This window comes from Cheilinus undulatus, unplaced genomic scaffold (assembly GCF_018320785.1).
Source record: "Cheilinus undulatus unplaced genomic scaffold, ASM1832078v1 Contig2, whole genome shotgun sequence".
In the NCBI taxonomy this organism is placed as follows: Eukaryota; Metazoa; Chordata; class Actinopteri; order Labriformes; family Labridae; genus Cheilinus; species Cheilinus undulatus.
The window spans coordinates 169,910-191,343 of record NW_024571687.1 but is presented as its reverse complement, the minus strand read 5'-3'; the positions used below and the strand labels follow the sequence as shown (position 1 = coordinate 191,343).

The window sequence follows — 21,434 nt, the reverse complement described above, 5'->3', positions numbered from 1 at the left end:
CTAATGCTGAGCTTAAGAAATTTATAATGACAGCAACAACAGAAAAATCTGAGGAAAAAGCTCTCTTAGAACTAGAAGAACAGGAACAGAACCAAGGAGTGTGGACCAAAGCTGAAGTGATAGAGGATGACAAATATTCTACCCCCTTGGTTCTCAAGCATTCTTGTTGGCCCTGAAATTGAGATTTTAAACTACAGATGAACATCTGAATGTTGATGACCCTTTAAAAAGGACTGGTCATCACTGTGCTCAAGACCATGGCCCACAATCCTAAGACATTAAAGAATGTAGGTAGGGACTCATGAGGGCCAACAAAAGACTGTTGGCAGGGACTCATGAGGGCTGACAAAAGACTGTTGGCAGGGACTCATGAGGGCTGACAAAGGACTGTAGGGAGGGACTCATGAGGGCCGACAAAAGACTGTTGGCAGGGACTCATGAGGGCTGACAAAGGACTGTAGGTAGGGACTCAGGAGGGCTGACAAAGGACTGTTGGTAGAGACTCATGAGAGCTGACAAAGGACTGTTGGTAGGGACTCATGAGGGCTAACAAAGGACTGTAGGTAGGGACTCATGAGGGCTGACAAAGGACTATAGGTAGGGACTCATGATGGCTGACAAAGGACTGTAGGTAGGAACTTTTAAGGGCTGACAAAGGACTGTTGGTAGGGACTCATGAGGGCTGACAAAGGACTGTTGGTAGGGACTCATGATGGCTAACAAAGGACTGTAGGTAGGGACTCATGAGGGCTGACAAAGGACTATAGGTAGGGACTCATGAGGGCTGACAAAGGACTGTAGGTAGGGACTCATGAGGGCTGACAAAGGACTGTTGGTAGGGACTCATGATGGCTAACAAAGGACTGTAGGTAGGGACTCATGAGGGCTGACAAAGGACTATAGGTAGGGACTCATGAGGGCTGACAAAGGACTGTAGGTAGGGACTCATGAGGGCTGTCAAAGGACTGTAGTCAGGGACTCATGAGGGCTGTCAAATGACTGTAGGTAGGGAATCATGAGGGCTGACAAAGGAGTGTAGGTAGGGACTCATGAAGGTTTACTAAAAACTGTAGTTAGGGACACATGAGGATGACTAAAGAGTGTAGGTAGGGACTCATGAGGGCTGACAAAGGACTGTAGGTAGGGACTCATGAGGGCTGACAAAGGACTGTAGGTAGGGACTCATGAGGGCTGACAAAAGAATTGTAGGTAGGGACTCATGGGGGCTGACAAATGACTGTAGGTAGGGACTCATGAGGGCTGACAAAGGACTGTATGTAGGGACTCATGAGGGCTGACAAAGGACTGTAGGTAGGGACTCATGAGGGCTGACAAAGGACTGTAGGTAGGGACTCATGAGGGCTGACAAAGGACTGTAGGTAGGGACTCATTAGGGCTGACAAAGGACTGTAGGTAGGGACTCATGAGGGCTGACAAAGGACTATAGGTAGGGACTCATGAGGGCTGACAAAGGACTGTTGGTAGGGACTCATGATGGCTAACAAAGGACTGTAGGTAGGGACTCATGAGGGCTGACAAAGGACTATAGGTAGGGACTCATGAGGGCTGACAAAGGACTGTAGGTAGGGACTCATGAGGGCTGTCAAAGGACTGTAGTCAGGGACTCATGAGGGCTGTCAAATGACTGTAGGTAGGGACTCATGAGGGCTGACAAAGGACTGTAGGTAGGGACTCATGAGGGCTGACAAAGGACTGTAGGTAGGGACTCATGAGGGCTGACAAAGGACTGTAGGTAGGGACTCATGAGGGCTGACAAAGGACTGTAGGTAGGGACTCATGTGGGCTGACAAATGACTGTAGGTAGGGACTCATGAGGGCTGACAAAGGACTGTAGGTAGGGACTCATGAGGGCTGTCAAAGGACTGTAGGTAGGGACTCATGAGGGCTGACAAAGGACTGTATGTAGGGACTCATGAGGGCTGACAAAGGACTGTAGGTAGGGACTCATGAGGGCTGACAAAGGACTGTAGGTAGGGACTCATGAGGGCTGACAAAGGACTATAGGTAGGGACTCATGAGGGCTGACAAAGGACTGTAGGTAGGGACTCATGAGGGCTGTCAAAGGACTGTAGTCAGGGACTCATTAGGGCTGACAAAGGACTGTAGGTAGGGACTCATGAGGGCTGACAAAGGACTGTTGGTAGGGACTCATGATGGCTAACAAAGGACTGTAGGTAGGGACTCATGAGGGCTGACAAAGGACTGTAGGTAGGGACTCATGAGGGCTGACAAAGGACTGTAGGTAGGGACTCATGAGGGCTGACAAAAGAATTGTAGGTAGGGACTCATGAGGGCTGACAAAGGACTGTAGGTAGGGACTCATGAGGGCTGACAAAGGACTGTAGGTAGGGACTCATGAGGGCTGACAAAGGACTGTAGGTAGGGACTCATGAGGGCTGACAAAGGACTGTAGGTAGGGACTCATGAGGGCTGTCAAAGGACTGTAGTCAGGGACTCATGAGGGCTGTCAAATGACTGTAGGTAGGGAATCATGAGGGCTGACAAAGGAGTGTAGGTAGGGACTCATGAAGGTTTACTAAAAACTGTAGTTAGGGACACATGAGGATGACTAAAGAGTGTAGGTAGGGACTCATGAGGGCTGACAAAGGACTGTAGGTAGGGACTCATGAGGGCTGACAAAGGACTGTAGGTAGGGACTCATTAGGGCTGACAAAGGACTGTAGGTAGGGACTCATGAGGGCTGACAAAGGACTATAGGTAGGGACTCATGAGGGCTGACAAAGGACTGTTGGTAGGGACTCATGATGGCTAACAAAGGACTGTAGGTAGGGACTCATGAGGGCTGACAAAGGACTATAGGTAGGGACTCATGAGGGCTGACAAAGGACTGTAGGTAGGGACTCATGAGGGCTGTCAAAGGACTGTAGTCAGGGACTCATGAGGGCTGTCAAATGACTGTAGGTAGGGACTCATGAGGGCTGACAAAGGACTGTAGGTAGGGACTCATGAGGGCTGACAAAGGACTGTAGGTAGGGACTCATGAGGGCTGACAAAGGACTGTAGGTAGGGACTCATGAGGGCTGACAAAGGACTATAGGTAGGGACTCATGGGGGCTGACAAATGACTGTAGGTAGGGACTCATGAGGGCTGACAAAGGACTGTAGGTAGGGACTCATGAGGGCTGTCAAAGGACTGTAGGTAGGGACTCATGAGGGCTGACAAAGGACTGTATGTAGGGACTCATGAGGGCTGACAAAGGACTGTAGGTAGAGACTCATGAGGGCTGACAAAGGACTGTAGGTAGGGACTCATGAGGGCTGACAAAGGACTGTAGGTAGGGACTCATGAGGGCTGACAAAGGACTATAGGTAGGGACTCATGAGGGCTGACAAAGGACTGTAGGTAGGGACTCATGAGGGCTGTCAAAGGACTGTAGTCAGGGACTCATGAGGGCTGTCAAATGACTGTAGGTAGGGAATCATGAGGGCTGACAAAGGAGTGTAGGTAGGGACTCATGAAGGTTTACTAAAAACTGTAGTTAGGGACACATGAGGATGACTAAAGAGTGTAGGTAGGGACTCATGAGGGCTGACAAAGGACTGTAGGTAGGGACTCATGAGGGCTGACAAAGGACTGTAGGTAGGGACTCATGAGGGCTGACAAAAGAATTGTAGGTAGGGACTCATGGGGGCTGACAAATGACTGTAGGTAGGGACTCATGAGGGCTGACAAAGGACTGTATGTAGGGACTCATGAGGGCTGACAAAGGACTGTAGGTAGAGACTCATGAGGGCTGACAAAGGACTGTAGGTAGGGACTCATGAGGGCTGACAAAGGACTGTAGGTAGGGACTCATTAGGGCTGACAAAGGACTGTAGGTAGGGACTCATGAGGGCTGACAAAGGACTATAGGTAGGGACTCATGAGGGCTGACAAAGGACTGTTGGTAGGGACTCATGATGGCTAACAAAGGACTGTAGGTAGGGACTCATGAGGGCTGACAAAGGACTATAGGTAGGGACTCATGAGGGCTGACAAAGGAGTGTAGGTAGGGACTCATGAGGGCTGTCAAAGGACTGTAGTCAGGGACTCATGAGGGCTGTCAAATGACTGTAGGTAGGGACTCATGAGGGCTGACAAAGGACTGTAGGTAGGGACTCATGAGGGCTGACAAAGGACTGTAGGTAGGGACTCATGAGGGCTGACAAAGGACTGTAGGTAGGGACTCATGAGGGCTGACAAAGGACTGTAGGTAGGGACTCATGGGGGCTGACAAATGACTGTAGGTAGGGACTCATGAGGGCTGACAAAGGACTGTAGGTAGGGACTCATGAGGGCTGTCAAAGGACTGTAGGTAGGGACTCATGAGGGCTGACAAAGGACTGTATGTAGGGACTCATGAGGGCTGACAAAGGACTGTAGGTAGAGACTCATGAGGGCTGACAAAGGACTGTAGGTAGGGACTCATGAGGGCTGACAAAGGACTGTAGGTAGGGACTCATGAGGGCTGACAAATGACTGTAGGTAGAGATTCATGAGGGTTGACAAAGGACTGTAGGTAGGGAATCATGAGGGCTGACAAAGGACTGTAGGTAGGGAATCATGAGGGCTGACAAAGGACTGTAGGTAGAGATTCATGAGGGCTGAGTAAGGACTGTAGGTAGGGACTCATGAGGGCTGACAAAGGACTGTAGGTAGGGACTCATGAGGGCTGACAAAGGACTGTAGGTAGGGACTCATGAGGGCTGACAAAGGACTGTAGGTAGGGATGTATGATACTTGGCGTCACTCCTAGGCACAGTAAAGAACCCCTTGTTCTCCTGAGCAAATCAGAGTAAACAGTCTGGTTGTTAGTTTGCGTTTCGGGCCTCATTCTGAATATACAGTGATCATAGTTGGGCTCAGGAGTGTGTGACCCTGAACGGCCACTTATACCCGATGCTACAGTTGGACATTTACCAGCATTTAAGGGTGGTATATGATCATGATATTTACAACTGACTTATCAGCTGGTAAAAATGGGCAGAAAAATTCGGTTCGGTATCGGTTCATATTAGGTCAAAAATATGGTTTAACCCTACAAGACTGGGATATTTATCCTCTCTGTCTCTACTTCATATCCAAAAGGTTATAAATGTTAAAGGCTGTTAAAGGTATGGTTTATTATTCTCTGTGCCAAAGGTTTTCAAAGTTTATGTTTATTATTCTCAGTGCCAAAGGTTTTTAAAGTTTATGTTTATTATTCTCTGTGGCAAAGGTGTTTAAATGTTTCCGTTTATTCTCTGTGTCTAAGGGTTACTAATGTTTGGATTGCTTTATCAAAAAAAGGGTACAGAGTTGAGATCAGGTCTACTGGCTGTGCCAAAGGTTGAGGTGTGCTGCATGCTGATGTGAATATGAAGCTATTTTTATCAGGACAGCAACAAGCTGACCTTGGATCAGACATTATCAACACAGAACAGAGACCAAGGTTCAGTCTGAGTCTACACAGTCACAGCGGATTAGATCCAAAACACATAGAAAGAGAGTCTCTATGCTGATATACTGTCTTCAAATGTACCACTAAACTACAGCTGTCGCCATGATGTCTGATGGACCACAGGTGTTCAGTGATAGTCTACAGCTGTCGCCATGATGTCTGATGGACCACAGGTGTTCAGTGATAGTCTACAGCTGTCACCATGATGTCTGATGGACCACAGGTGTTCAGTGATAGTCTACAGCTGTCACCATGATGTCTGATGGACCACAGGTGTTCAGTGACAGTCTACAGCTGTCACCATGATGTCTGATGGACCACAGGTGTTCAGTGACAGTCTACAGCTGTCACCATGATGTCTGATGGACCACAGGTGTTCAGTGACAGTCTACAGCTGTCACCATGATGTCTGATGGATCACAGGTGTTTAGTGATAGTCTACAGCTGTCACCATGATGTCTCAGTCCTGACTGAAACAGCAGCAGGACAAGGTCCACACAAATAACACACCAAGGTTAGACAAATGTAACAAATCAGATAGTTTCAGCACCATATTTCAGAAAGCTTAAAAAAGCAGAATGAAACAGTGTAGCAGGGGTGTCAAACTTAAGGCCCAGGGTCCAAATCCAGCCCATGGTGTAGTTTAACCCGGCCCACCAGATCATATAATATTTCTATTATAACTGGCCCACCGGTATGAGGTCTGCAGTATAAAAATGTTAACCTAACCTTGATGATTTATAAAATCCAAAATGAGTAAGAAAAATTAGAAAGAGGAAACAGTTAAAATATTTTGATAAAAGTCAGGAATGTAGGGAAGAAATTCATGTTTTCTCTTTATTTTCAATTTAACATCTCAGTTATGACTACAAGTTCTGGTTTTGAATTTTTATTACATATTTTAACCTTTACATCTCAGAACTTTGACTTTTTATCTCATATTTTTACATTTTAAATTAATAATTAAAAATTTAAAATCCTATTTAGACCTTTTAAAGTCACCATTTTGACTTTTATCTCATGTTTTGACTTTATTTAACTCCTAACTTTAACTTTTACCTCATTGTTTTACCTTAAAAACTCATGATTTTTTATTTTATTTCATATTTTTTAACATGTGAAACTCATGGTTTTTTATTTTATTTCATATTTTTTAACATGTGAAACTCATGGTTTTTTATTTTATTTCATATTTTTTAACATGTGAAACTCATGATTTCGATGTTTACCTCATATTTTGAATGTTAAAAATCATGATTTTGAATTTTAGTTTCAGTTTTTGACTTTCAAAATTCATGGTTTCAGTGTTCTGTGTGTTGAAGGCCGTCATAGTTCTTATGTCATTCTCATATTTAGTAAGAAGAACGTACAAAAAAGTATGATTTTTGATGATTAATCTAAAAACCTGCCACTTGGATGATTGAGAAGTAATTTACAACATCTCTGCAGCAAAAAGTTTTAAAGTTGGTATTTTGACATGAATTTCAGGTTAAAGAAATATTGCCCCTCCTGTGATTTGTAAATTGCATCAGACCACATTGCGATTTAATCTCATTTTGCATCTATTGCCCAGCCCTATCCCTGGGTATACATACATTATATCACAATAGAAAGCAGAGATTTTAAGACCATGACAAGACTCCTCCAAAGAACATCATTAAACAACATTAACCAAGAGCTGGTGCAGGACACAGATGCAAAGATGTTTTCAATGATTCAGAGCAAATAAGACCGTGGTTTTTCTGTCTGCTGTGTTTTAATGATGCAACAAAAAAAAAAAAAACCTTAGCAAGGGGATTTATCTTTGTATTTGTACGGTCATGCCTTTATTCTTTTATGTATGCATTCATTTATTCTTTTATTTCATCTATTTATTTCTGTGTTTTTAAAGTTTTTATTCAGAGGTGTTGCTGGCTTTTATAAGGACATATGGCCAGTGTTTTAAAGGAGTTATTGTCAGCATTTGTACTGAAATATTCTCAGTGCATCACTGACATTTAGAGCGTTTCTCTCAGGGTAGTTTGCAAAGTTTCTCAGAATAAATGTTTGTTGTCCATGTTTTTCTGTGTTGTCAGTATTTGTCCAGAGAGTTAGGGGTGTAGTTTTACTGAGCTCTACTTTTATTCCAGGTTTTATAGTTTTATGAAATCATTGGCAGTGTTGGTCTTGTCGATCAGAGATCGTCTCTTATCGAGAGGCTCGTCCACGTTTCCATCTTAAATCTCTGAATTAATCATTTAGTTTCCCCGGAGATAGTTTCAGCTCTGTTTTAATCTTTCAATCATTAAAAAACTGTGAACTTTACCTCCTCAGTGTCCTCGTTTCCCTCCTTCAGCTCTGTTACAGCTGGATCATCGAGGACAGAGTCCTTCAACATCTGATTCCGGGATCTGAAACGACAAACGTCTACTCTTCCTGTTTGTGCCCTTCAAAATAAGAGCATCATATTCGGTAAAGGGAGATTTAAACTCCTTTATGTAACTCCAGAACAACAAAATATTCATGTATGTTTATCAACTCAATATAAACCCTAACATATACAGAGGTTTGTGTCATTAAATGAAGCGATACTACCAAATTAATAATCGTTGTTTTGTTTTGAAGGTCTGGGTAAAATTCGATTGCTTAATAACCAGCAGCTTCCGGTTCAGTTCACTATCTACAAATTAAAAGTTTCACCCTTTCCTCAGTTTTAAAGTTAAAACAAACAAATTAACATCTTGCTCTGTTCCCCATTACTTTAATGTTAATATTTAAATTTCAAATATACATAAATATACATAAACAAATATAAATAGTCAGCTAAAGTTAAATATTGACATCTATGATTAAAGGTTTTTATGATAAGGGTTATTTATCAGAAAGCCTCCATGCTTCTCCTTCATTCTCTGATTGAACTGACACGACAGTTCAAGCATTACATATAAGAATATAAATGTAAACATCCCTTTCACCAAATCTTCATCAGTCTAATAAATACGACAGATAAATGTATTCAATATTTCTAAAGTCCCTTCTTAGCTTTAGTCCTGGGATTCCTTCTTTTTCTCTTCTTCTGTGGTTTTCTTTGTTCAAATTTCCCGCCCTTCCTCTCTGTTTTCTTCTCTATATATTATTTTCTGGTTTCTCCGTAGAGAGGTAGGTTTTTAAGTTTTTGTCTGTTTATATTCTAATGTTCAACTGTATATTTAGTTTATATTTTTACTTCCTAGATATCGGCACGTTTTTCCACCTGGGTCCATGTTGATATGTTGTAAATTTATCATATTTTAGAGTTTTAGGAGTCAGAGATGATCAGAGGTAAACTAAGCTAGCAAACATTGTTTTAGCCAGTTTACCTTAACACGTACTTCTGAGATAGTCCATATATTCAAGCCAGTATTCCCATATTCAAGCCCTACTCCATTTTTCTGATGGTATTCCTGTATTTGAAGCTTTATTCTTTTATTTCAAGTAAAAATTCCTATATATATATAATCTGTAGAGGCCAGCTCTTCGTGGCAGCTATAGCCTTAGTGGTGTGTTTTGTGAATGGTATGGTCACATACGGGGATGTGAGTCACATGATGGTGGTGGAGGCACATCAGCACCAGAAGTAGTAAAGTCAGCTGTTCACCTGGCGGGTTTTGTGTTTGAACTGAGAGGGGGTGAACGAGGAAGTTCTCTTTCTGCTGACCGCTTTGATTTAGCTGAATATTGAATCACTGCCTTTCCCTGTTTCATCATCAATAACTCTACAAACGCAGTACTTTGGAGCAGTGTTGGTTGATGCTTCAAGAGCCAGCGCATCGGGCAAGGTACTGTCTTCCCCTATTCAGCCTCTCGGCGGCTAAATTGCTCAGGATAGTCGCCTACATTTGTCAGCAAAAAACGAGACAAAACATCAGATTGGAGCCACGGAAGGACTTCATTAGTCACGGATCCCTGTGGACGCACCTCATGGAGCAAGTGGATAACTGGATTCGCTGATCCCACCGTGCACACGGGTCGTGAAGCTGCCCCTGCCTGAGAACGCACCAGCCGGACACCTTCGTATGTAACCTGTTTTGTTTGGCTGTTATGTTGGCTTGTTGGAAACAGTTTGAAAGGGTTACTGCTGCGTGGAAATCAGCGTTGTTGTCGCGGTGTGTCGGCTGTTGCTGCTGCGGGGGTTTATGCAGTGAGTGGACTGCTGTGATTGGAGCACACGGAGCCGGGTAGTGTGTGTTGCGGTGCGCAACGCTGGATGTCATGGCTTTTCACGTGAAGGCTGCGGCTTGTTGTGGCTATTGATTTTGCTGGCTTTGCATTGGATTTTCTTCGTGATCAGTTTGTGTGTGGCAAAATGAGTGGTACCGAGAAGACTGGTGCAACTGGTGCAAAGAGGAGGGGAAAAGAAAACCGATCCTCACTGAGAAGGCCCTTGTGAACAAAATCGAGTCAATTCAAAAGGAGCGCAAAAGGAAAGTGGATGAAATAAAACGTTTGATATTGTCCACGAAAGAGCTCATGAAGGATGAGAAAAATGTTTCACTTGTCAAATCACAGGCTGATGACATTGTGCAACTGTCTGCCAATGCCGCTGCTCTGCACGATTCTCTGTTGCCTTTAATTCCAAGTGATGAACAAAAAAGGCAACATGAGTGGTTTTCAAGGATTTCTAAACAGAAAGCAGGATTTCTTCAGGATGTGGAAGCCTGGTTTAAAGTGTCGAGTGGACGCCCAAGCAAAGCTCTGTCTGAGACCCATGTAACTGGAAGGCTCCAGCAGGAGGAGGCCTTGCCAGGAGGAGGGCTGGAGGAGGTCTTGGAAAAGGAAACAGCTGGATATGGAAGGTGAAAAGGAGCAGCAGTTTCACCAAAATCTAAATCCTCAAGCTGATGACCAGGAAGAAATAGCTTTTCTGCAGCAAAATCATCAAAATGATGTCCAGAATGAAATGGAACAGCTTCACCAGCATCCTCCAATTGATTACCAGGATACAGTAGCACCTACTGACAGCATATCAAATCTAAGCAGCAAGCTGAGTGGCTCAAGATCTAAAGTTTCATCTGCTGCATCTGCAGGTCTCAAAGCCGAGGCTGAAATGGCTGCCTTACTGGCTCGGCAAAGGTTGCTCAAAGAAAAGCATGCCCTTGAAGAACAGGAAGAGCAATTAAGAAAACAAAAAGAGCAACTTCAGCTGGAGGCTGAAATAGCTGCATCAATGGCAAAGGTAAAGGTTTTTGAGTCCTCTGGCTCCAGTGTGCACAGTCGTGCTTCTCGGAGGAAGGATGGCCTGGAGTCCTATTTCAAAAAGGGTCTCAGCATTCATGCAGAGACCTTTGTGCCAAATAGAGAAGGACAGTATGGAGGGATGCTGCCTGTGACTGGAAATTTAAGTCAACACTTTGGAGGTGTAAGACCAAAGTCACCTGCCAGAAACAGCCACAGTTATCTCCACCAGGGGCCCTCAGTGCTTCCAAAACCAGAGACTGCAGCCCCTATCGCTGCAGCACCCCCTGTATCTCAACATAAGGATGCACATGGCCATTTTTCCAGCCACAGCAGTGAACACAATATTATGTCTATATTGGAAAAACAAAATGAAATGACATCAATATTAGTGCATCAACAAACCCTCACCTCACTGTCAAAGAGGGATATCCACCATAGAGGCAAAGACTAATAATCTTGTGGACTGCCTGCATAATCTGGAGCAATACACCAGTGGGCAACCACAACAACTTGTCAGAAGCTGTCAACACACAACTGATGGCACAGGATATGCCACAGCGAAGGCTTTACTACATGAACATTTTGGAAATGAGCATCATATAACATCTGCCTACATGAACAAGATATTTTCATGGCCACAAATGAAGTCAGAGGATGTGAAGGCTCTACAAGCATACAGTATGTTTCTGTGTGGATGCTGCACTGCCATGAAGGATGTATATAGACTGTGTGACTTGAACACACCAGCCAACATGCTCATCGTCATCAGGAAGCTGCCCTACAAGTTGAGGGACAAGTGGCGAACAGTGGCATATGACATTCAGGAAAAGCACCGCCGAAGGGCCATGTTGTCAGATATCTCAGCCTTTGTTGAACGGCAAGTGAAGGTTGCCATCGACCCTATATTTGGAGATATACAGGATACTCCGACAGTTGGTGCAAGCAAAGGCAGTGGAAAAGCAAAACCTATTCATCGCCCAAAGGCTAGAGGGAGTAGTTTTGCGACGACTGTTACAACACTTGAAAAGAGGCCTCATTGAGAGAAGAGCGGGGTCAAAGATGGAACTGAGAAGACTTGTCTCTACTGTAAAAAGAGCAGACATACGCTGGAGTCGTGCACTCTATTGGAGAGAAAAGCTCATAGTGAGAAGATGGAGTTCCTGAAAACTAATGGAGTTTGCTTTGGCTGTTTGTGCACTGGGCACGTCAGTAAAGAGTGCAGGAAACGTCTCTCATCTAAAATATGTGGCTCACGACACCCCAGCATGCTGCATATCCATCAAAAGGAAAGGGAAGCTGAGGCAGAAAAAGACAGGAGTTCAACAGTAAGTGCCGTGGACAGTGCTCTGGTGAAAGTTAACACCGGTGGTCTCACTGGGGCCGGTGACCAGGACTGCAAGCTTGCCGTCGTACCAGTCAAAGTCAAGTCAAGCAAAGGTCAAAAGGTAGTGGAAACCTATGCCTTTTTAGACCCAGGAAGTTCAACCCCCTTCTGCACAGTGGGTCTGATGGAGAAGCTGGATCTCTCTGGGAAGAAAACAAAGATTCTTTTGCGCACCATGGGCCAAAAGAAAGTTGTTGAGAGCTGCATTGCGTCAGCCTTGGAAGTCGCTGGATTGGACAGTGACACATACTGTGAAATGCCAAAGATTTTCACACAACAGGAAATGCCTGTCAATAGGAGCAACATTCCACGTCAAAAGGACCTGGAGAAGTGGCCTCATCTGAGACATGTCCATCTGCCAGAAATAGACATGGATGTGGAGATTTTGATTGGTATGAATGTGCCCAGAGCTTTGGAGCCCCTGGAAGTCATCAGGATTGTGGATGGAGGGCCATATGCCGTAAAGACCATGGTTGGCTGGACTGTAAATGGGCCACTTGGCGATTGCAGTGATACTCCTGTGTGTCAGTCTGGAGTTTTAGTCAACAGAATTTCTACTGTCACACTTGACGAGCTCTGGAACCAACAGTTTAAGACAGACTTTCCTGAAAGTAGTCAGGATGAGCAACCAGGGCTGTCAAGGGAGGACCGCAGGTTTCTGGAAATGGCGGACAAAACTGTGAAGCTGGTGGATTGCCGTTATAGCGTCGCCTTCCCTCTGAGGATCAGAAAGGTCAGCATGCCCGACAACCGCAAAACCGCTGAGCAACGCACCTTCAGTCTGAAAAGGAGGTTCAGCAGGGACGCGTCGTTCCACAAAGACTACACTGCATTCATGAATGACCTGATCACAAACGGATATGCTGAGAGAGTGCCACACTCAGATCTGGAGCGCAGCGACGGCAAGGTTTGGTACATCCCTCATCACGGGGTATACCATCCCCAGAAAAGGAAGATCCGCGTTGTTTTTGATTGTGGTGCATCATTCAAAGATGCGTCACTCAATTTGCATCTTCTGCAAGGACCTGACCTCACAAGCGCGCTGGTTGGTGTCTTGACCAGGTTCAGGAAGGAGCCCATTGTTCTGATGTCTGACATTGAGGCTATGTTCCATCAGGTCCGTGTGCCAGAGGAAGATGCAGACTTGTTACGCTTTCTCTGGTGGCCCAATGGAGACTTTAGTAAAGATATGGCAGAGTACAGGATAATCGTCCATTTGTTTGGGGCTACATCATCCCCGAGCTGCGCTGACTTTGCTCTCCGGAGATGTGCTGAAGATAACAAAGAGCTCTTCAGCCAGCAGGTGTTTGAAACCATCATGCACAGTTTTTATGTCGACAACCTCCTCACTTCTGTAGCCTCAGAACAGGAAGCTATATCTGTGTAACGACTTGAGAACCATCTGCACCAGGGGAGGCTTCCATTTAACTAAATGGAACAGCAACAGTTGTGGTGTGCTGGCAGCAATACCAGAGGAGGAAAGAGCGAATGAGGTCAAGAACTTGGACCTGGATCAGGACGTCTTACCAGTGGAGAAAGCACTGGGGGTGCGATGGTGTGTACAGTCTGATACCTTTAAGTTCAGCATAACCCTCCAAGACAGACTGTTGACCCGAAGAGGAATTCTGTCAACTGTCAGCTCTTTCTATGATCCTCTAGGGATTCTTGCTCCTGTGATTTTCACAGCTAAGAGGATCCTTCAAGACTGCCGGAAGGGGCTAGGCTGGGATGACCCCATACCAGCATCTGCCACCCAAGAATGGACAGACTGGGTTAAAGAGCTGCAATTGTTGGAAGACTTCTGCATCAGACGATGCTTAAAACCCCCAGACTTTGGAGAAACAACCATTGCCCAGCTGCATCACTTAGCGGATGCAAGTGAGGGGGGTTACGGTACTGTCACCTACCTGCTGTTGAACAATCAGCAAGGCCAGTCACACAGTGCCTTCATCATGGGAAAATCCAGGGTGGCACCTCTTAAGCCTGTGACGATTCCACATATGGAGCTCACAGCAGCAGTGATGGCAGCTCATATGGACAAGCTGTGGAGGAGGGAGCTGAGACTGCAACTGCAAGACTCAGTTTTTTGGACGGACAGTACCACTGTTCTGAAATACTAGAGAACGAAACGTCAAGATTTCAAGTCTTCGTTGCAAACAGAGTCTCAGAAATCCTCAAGATGTCTGATCCATCGCAATGGAGATATGTGTCCACTACAGACAATCCTGCAGACCTTGCCTCCAGAGGTTTAAGGACGAAGCTATTCCTGGAAAACGAGGTGTGGATATCTGGGCCCTCATTTCTTGTACAGCCAGAGGAGGCGTGGCCTGTCAATCCAGAAAGTTTGGGAGAACTTCCATCTGGAGACCCAGAGGTTAGGGTGTCAGGTGTCATTGTTTCCACAGAACAAGAGGAAGATGATGCTGTGACACATTTGATAAACCACAGCTCATCATGGACACATCTCACGAGAGTGATGTCCTGGATCCTAAGGCTCAAGACTTCACTTCTGAATATCAGGAAGAAAAGGGAAGTTGTTGCACATCGGATTCAATCTTCATCTGCGGATGCTCTCAACAAGGAGATGCATGACAACAAGCCCTGTCGTGGTTGTTTCTCAGTGGAAGAGATCAGAGAAGCTGAACTGGAAATAATTAAGTTCTGTCAAAGGAGAAGGTTCCCAGTAGAATTATCTTGCCTCCAAAATGGAGAGTGTGTGAAAGGAAACAGTCACATATACAAGCTCAGTCCCATACTGGAGGAGGGGGTATTGAGAGTCGGAGGACGACTCAGTACGGCTGCCATGCCTGAGGAGTCTAAACACCCAGCTATGATAGCTAAAGACCTTCACATCTCAGACCTCATCATACGACACATCCATCAGGAGGTTGGCCATGGTGGCAGAAACCACGTGCTGTCAAGGCTGCTGCAGCGCTATTGGATTCCTTCTGCCAGTGTTGCCATAAGGAAAGTCTTGGCCAAGTGTCATTTGTCGTCGGCTACATGGAGCTGCAGGACAACAGCAAATGGCGGACTTGCCTATTGACAGAGTTTCAGCAGATGAGCCTCCCTTCAGTTATGTTGGGGTTGACTATTTTGGGCCCTTTGACATCAAGCGTGGGAGGAGTCTGGTGAAAAGATATGGAGTCATCTTCACATGTTTGGCAGTAAGAGCAGTACACATTGAAGTTGCTTCGTCTCTGGACACAGATTCATTCATCAATGCTTTACGACGCTTCATTGCAAGAAGAGGACAGATTGAAGAGCTTCGCTCCGACAATGGCACTAATTTCGTTGGTGCAGAGCGTGAGCTGAAACGAGCCATTGAGGAGTGGAATCTGGAACAAATCAATGATGCACTCTCCTTGAAAGGAATCAAGTGGACCTTTAACCCTCCTACTGGATCGCATCATGGTGGAACATGGGAGAGGTTAATTCACTCCATCAGAAAGATTCTCAGTTCCACGCTGAGAACTCAAAATCTGGATGAGGAGGGACTCCACACAGTACTCTGTGAAGTGGAATCAATTCTCAACAGCAGACCCCTCACCAAAGAATCCACAGATCCAAATGATTTGGAAGCATTAACACCCAAATCCAAGCCTAGTCTTCCACCCGGTCTGTTTCACAAAGAGGACAGTTATGCACGCCGGAGATGGAAGCAAGAACAATACATTTCTGACCTGTTTTGGAAAAGGTGGACTAAGGAGTACTTGCCTCAGCTACAGGAGCAACAGAAATGGGCAAAGGTCAAGCGAAACTTTGTCCCTGGGGACATAGTGCTTATAGTGGATGATTCTGCACCTTGGAATTCCTGGATCATCGGGAGGATCACTGAGGCAGTTCCAGATCGGGAAGGACTTGTACGGCAGGTCCGGATCAAAACCCGGACCAGCACTCTCTGCAGGCCTGTGACCAAGGTTTGCCTTCTTCAGGAGTCTGCATAGTCATGAAGTCTGTTTTTGACTTCACCTTTGTTTTGTTTTTTGCCTGTTTGACTTGACTCGAGTGATTAGTCACTCCGAAAAAGGACAAGTGCTAGTAACCTCTGTCCTGACATGACTTAACTCAAAAGAAGAACGAATCAAGAACTCACAATGGATAATGGACACTTTGGATTAAGAAGGAAAAAACTGCCTTGTGTTGGAAAAAAAAAAGCAAAAATACTGTTCATTATTCTGTATGTTGCATGAATTTATTTCTTATATGGGTAATACTTTTGTAATTATTACTTATTACTATGCAGTAACTGTAATAATTAGGGGCCAGAATGTAGAGGCCAGCTCTTTGAACTGAGAGGGGGTGAACGGGGATTTTCTACTTTCTGCTGACTGCTTTGATTTAGCTGAATATTGAATCACTGCCTTTCCCTATGTAAGTGCTTCGTTTTATCATCAATAACTCTACAAAAGCAGTACTTTGGAGCAGTGTTGGTTGATGCTTCAAGAGCCAGCGCGTCGGGCAAGGTATTGTTTTCCCCTATTCAGCCTCTCAGTGGCTAAATTGCTCAGGATAGTCACCTATATAATCCATTATATAAAGATGGCATTTAGCTGTTTGAAGTTATTTTTCCTACGTTTTAAGCTTTATTTCATTATTTTAAGCAAATTTTCCTGAATGTAAAGTAACTTTCCGTCACTATTAATCATTATTTGAAGCAAGTATTTCATTATTTTTAGTTAATATTCCTCTATTTTAAGCTATTTCTACATTTTAAGCTAATATGTCATCATTTTAAACTATTTTTCATTACTGTTAAGCTATCCCTGCATCTTAAGCTACATTCCGTAATTTAAGATAATATTTTGTTATTTTAGATAAATAATCAATATTTTAAGCTAATGTTATCTTTAGCTACAGCACCATAGCAGAGGCTTTTGTCCAAAGCCACTCACAGGTAGACAGCTGTCCCAGGAGTCAAGGACCTTGCCCAAGGACCCAAACTGGCCGTTGAGTCTGTGCTGACTGGGATTTGAAACATCGATCTCCCAGACTGAAGATAATGGTGCGACTCACTGGGCTATTCTTCTTCCTCCAGATATTCCATTGGGAGCAAAAGTTCCAGTTTTGGCTTTTAATGGCTCCACAGAACAGAATCCCCAAACCTCCATGGCTTATTTCTATGATATCTACAGTTCTTAACAAATGTATTAGACCAGCTGTCATCTCTGTCTCAGAGACCATCCAGCATCATGAAGTGCTTTAATGCGGACTCTTTCATTTTCAGTCAGCTCTCCATGTTTTACCATTTTGAACAGGAATGAGGAATTTCAAACTGAATTCACCCAAATTTGAGCCGGCTCACTGGGCTTCTCTGAGAAGTCAGAAATGAATCAAACATAACATTCAACCACTAAAACTCATTTTTCTGTTCAGGAATGACAGTAAATAACTATAATTTGACACATTAATCAGAAATATTAATGAGCTTATTTTTTCAGTTCTTTTTTAAATCAGTAAATTTCAAATTCAAGGATAACATTAATAATTCTATTTTAGCATTAAAAATATCTTTATGGTTAAAGAGCTTCTACATATTGGTGTATTAATCATTGCAGAAACATAAACTATGATTTTGGTAATTACCAATGCTGTTCATTTAGGGCAGCTGTGGCAGAAACCTGACTGTGGTTAGGGTTAGGGTGGTCTAATACATTTGTTAAGCACTGTATATGTAGCTAAAAAATGAAAACGTGAATATTTTAGAAATGATTCTTTATCTGGTGCTGCTCTCTGTCATCCTCATCATTAACCCCAGGATCAGCATAAGACTGACAGAGCTCTGCTGCCCTCCTCTGGTCAACACTCACTCATAAATCTCTGTATTATCCTCTGCAGTAAAAATCTCTAAAACCTTTCATCAGCGAGTGAAGACAGAACACTAACATAAATTAAACATTTTTATTCAGTCTTGTCACATAGTAAAAACAAATTTAGTCATCATATACAGCTAGAATGAATAATCATAGCTGCAATAATCTCTGACTACTGTGATCAGTGATGATGAGTCCTGACTTACCTCTGATGAGTTCTTATTATAGGGTATGATGTTGTCTCCTTCCAGGTTTCCCTCCAGAAAAAATCCAAGCCAGGACGTTGTCATGAGTGTCAGAAGGTAAACACCATTCACAATCACTGATCAATAACTACAGACATGAAATATTTAACTGGAAAGAGAGGAACAAACCAAATAATTCAGCAATTATACAGAAACTGGGAACATTTACTTCAGAGCTGGAAAAATAACTTGTGATTTAAAAACAGACGAATAAAGGAAGAAAAACACTAAATAAGAAAATCAGATCTCTCCTTTACTTTTGTGAATGTTTGAGTCACAAAGAACAACCAGGACACAGAAGGAACCTGACTATTCTCTGATAGTCTAAGTATGTGACCCTGACTATTCTCTGATAGTCTACGTATGTGACCATGACTGGTCTCTGATAGTCTACGTATGTGACCATGACTGGTCTCTGATAGTCTACGTATGTGACCATGACTGGTCTCTGATAGTCTACGTATGTGACCATGACTGGTCTCTGATAGTCTACGTATGTAACCCTGACTATTCTCTGATAGTCTACGTACGTGACACTGACTATTCTCTGATAGTTTAAGTACGTGACCCTGAAAATTCTCTGACAGTCTACGTAGGTGACCATGACTATTCTCTGATGGTCTACGTATGTGACCCTGACTATTCTGTGATAGTCTACGTATGTGACCCTGACTATTCTCTGATAGTCTACGTATGTGACCCTGAAAATTCTCTGATAGTCTACGTATGTGACCCCGACTATTCTCTGATAGTCTACGTACGTGACCTCAACGATTCTCTGATACACCACATATGTGACCCTGACTATTCTCTGATGGTCTACGTATGTAACCCTGACTATTCTCTGATAGTCTACATATGCGACCCTGACTATTCTCTGATGGTCTACGTATGTAACCCTGACTATTCTCTGATAGTCTACATATGCGACCCTGACTATTCTCTGATGGTCTACGTACGTAACCCTGACTATTCTCTGATGGTCTACATATGTAACCCTGACTATTCTCTGATAGTCTACGTATGTAACCCTGACTATTCTCTGATAGTCTACATACGTAACCCTGACTATTCTCTGATGGTCTACATATGTGACCCTGACTATTCTCTGATGGTCTCTGTATGTGACCCTGACTATTCTCTGATAGTCTATATATGAGACCCTGACTATTCTCTGATCGTGTACGTATGTGACCCTGACTGTTCTCTGATCGTCTACGTAGGTGACTCTGACTGTTCTCTGATAGTCTACGTACGTGACCCTCACTTTTCTCTGATAGTCTACGTACATGACACTGACTATTCTCTGATAGTTTAAGTACGTGACCCTGAAAATTCTCTGATAGTCTACGTATGTGACCCTGACTATTCTCTGATGGTCTATGTATGTGACCCTGACTATTCTGTGATAGTCTACGTATGTGACCCTGAAAATTCTCTGATAGTCTACGTATGTGACCCCGACTATTCTCTGATAGTCTACGTATGTGACCCTGGCTGTTCTCTGATAGTGTACGTATGTGACCCTGACTATTCTCTGCTAGTCTACGTACCTTACCCTGACTATTCTCTGATGGTCTACGTATGTGACTCTGACTGTTCTCTGATAATCTACGTACTTCACCCTGACTGGTCTCTGATAGTGTACGTATGTAACCCTGACTATTCTCTGATAGTGTACGTATGTGACCCTGACTATTCTCTGATAGTCTACATACGTAAACCTGACTATTCTCTGATGGTCTACGTATGTGACTCTGACTGTTCTCTGATAGTCTACGTATGTGACCCTGACTATTCTCTGATAGTGTACGTACTTGACACTGACTTTTCTCTGATAGTTTAAGTACATGATCCTGAAAATTCTCTGATAGTGTACGTATGTGACCCTGACTATTCTCTGATGGTCTACGAATGTGACCCTGACCATTCTCTGATAGTCTACGTATGTGACCCTGACTATTCTCTGATGGTCTACGTATGTGACCCTGACTATTCTCTGATAGTCTACGTATATGACCCTGACTATTCTCTGATAGTCTACGTATGTGACCCTGACTATTCTCTGAAAGTCTACGTACCTGACCTCAACTATTCTCTGATAGTCCACATATGTGACCCAAACTATTCTCTGATAGTCTACATACAGATGTGACCCTGACTGTTCTCTGATGGTCTACGTATGTGACCCTGACTGTTCTCTGATCGTCTACGTAGGTGACCCTGAAAATTCTCTGATAGTCTATGTATGTGACCCTGACTTTTCTCTGATGGCCTACATATGTGACCCTGACTATTCTGTGATAGTCTACGTATGTGACCATGACTGGTCTCTGATAGTCTACGTATGTGACCCTGACTGGTCTCTGATAGTCTACGTATGTGACCCTGACTATTCTCTGATAGTCTACGTATGTGACCCTGACTATTCTCTGATGGTCTACGTATGTGACTCTGACTGTTCTCTGATAGTCTACGTATGTGACCCTGACTATTCTCTGATAGTGTACGTACTTGACACTGACTTTTCTCTGATAGTTTAAGTACATGATCCTGAAAATTCTCTGATAGTGTACGTATGTGACCCTGACTGGTCTCTGATAGTCTACGTATGTGACCCTGACTATTCTCTGATAGTCTACGTACGTGACCCTGAAAATTCTCTGATAGTCTACGTATGTGACCCTGACGATTCTCTGATAGTCTACGTATGTGACCCTGACTGTTCTCTGATAGTCTACGTATGTGACCCTGACTGTTCTCTGATAGTCTACGTATGTGAACCTGAAAATTCTTTGATAGTCTACATATGTGACTCCGACTATTCTCTGATAGTCTACGTATGTGACCCTGACTGTTCTCTGATAGTCTACGTATGTGACCCTGACTATTCTCTGATAGTCTACATATGTGACCCTGACTATTCTCTGATGGTCTACGAATGTGACCCTGACCATTTTGTGATAGTCTACGTACGTAACCCTGACTATTCTCTGATGAGTTACGTATGTGACCCTGACTGGTCTCTGATAGTGTACGTATGTAACCCTGACTATTCTCTGATAGTCTACATACGTAAACCTGACTATTCTCTGATGGTCTACGTATGTGACTCTGACTGTTCTCTGATAGTCTACGTATGTGACCCTGACTATTTTCTGATAGTCTACTTACGTGACCCTGACTATTCTCTGATGGTCAACGTAAGTGACCCTCACAATTCTCTGATAGTCTACGTAAGTGACCCTGACTCTTCTCTGATAGTCTACATATGTGACCCTGAAAATTCTCTGATAGTCTTCATATGTGTTCCCGACTATTCTCTGATAGTCTA

At 43.8% G+C, this 21,434-nt stretch overlaps 1 protein-coding gene across 1 annotated transcript in view; it reads right to left on the bottom strand.

Moving 5' to 3' along the window:
- Positions 1 to 7,870, bottom strand: part of acox3 (acyl-CoA oxidase 3, pristanoyl) — a 42,190-nt gene extending 34,320 nt beyond the window's left edge. The window contains exon 1 of the mRNA XM_041782466.1: positions 7,768 to 7,870. The gene's annotated coding sequence lies outside the window, so the exon portion shown is untranslated. The remainder of the gene's footprint in view (positions 1 to 7,767) is intronic.
- Positions 7,871 to 21,434: the final 13,564 nt, after the last annotated feature.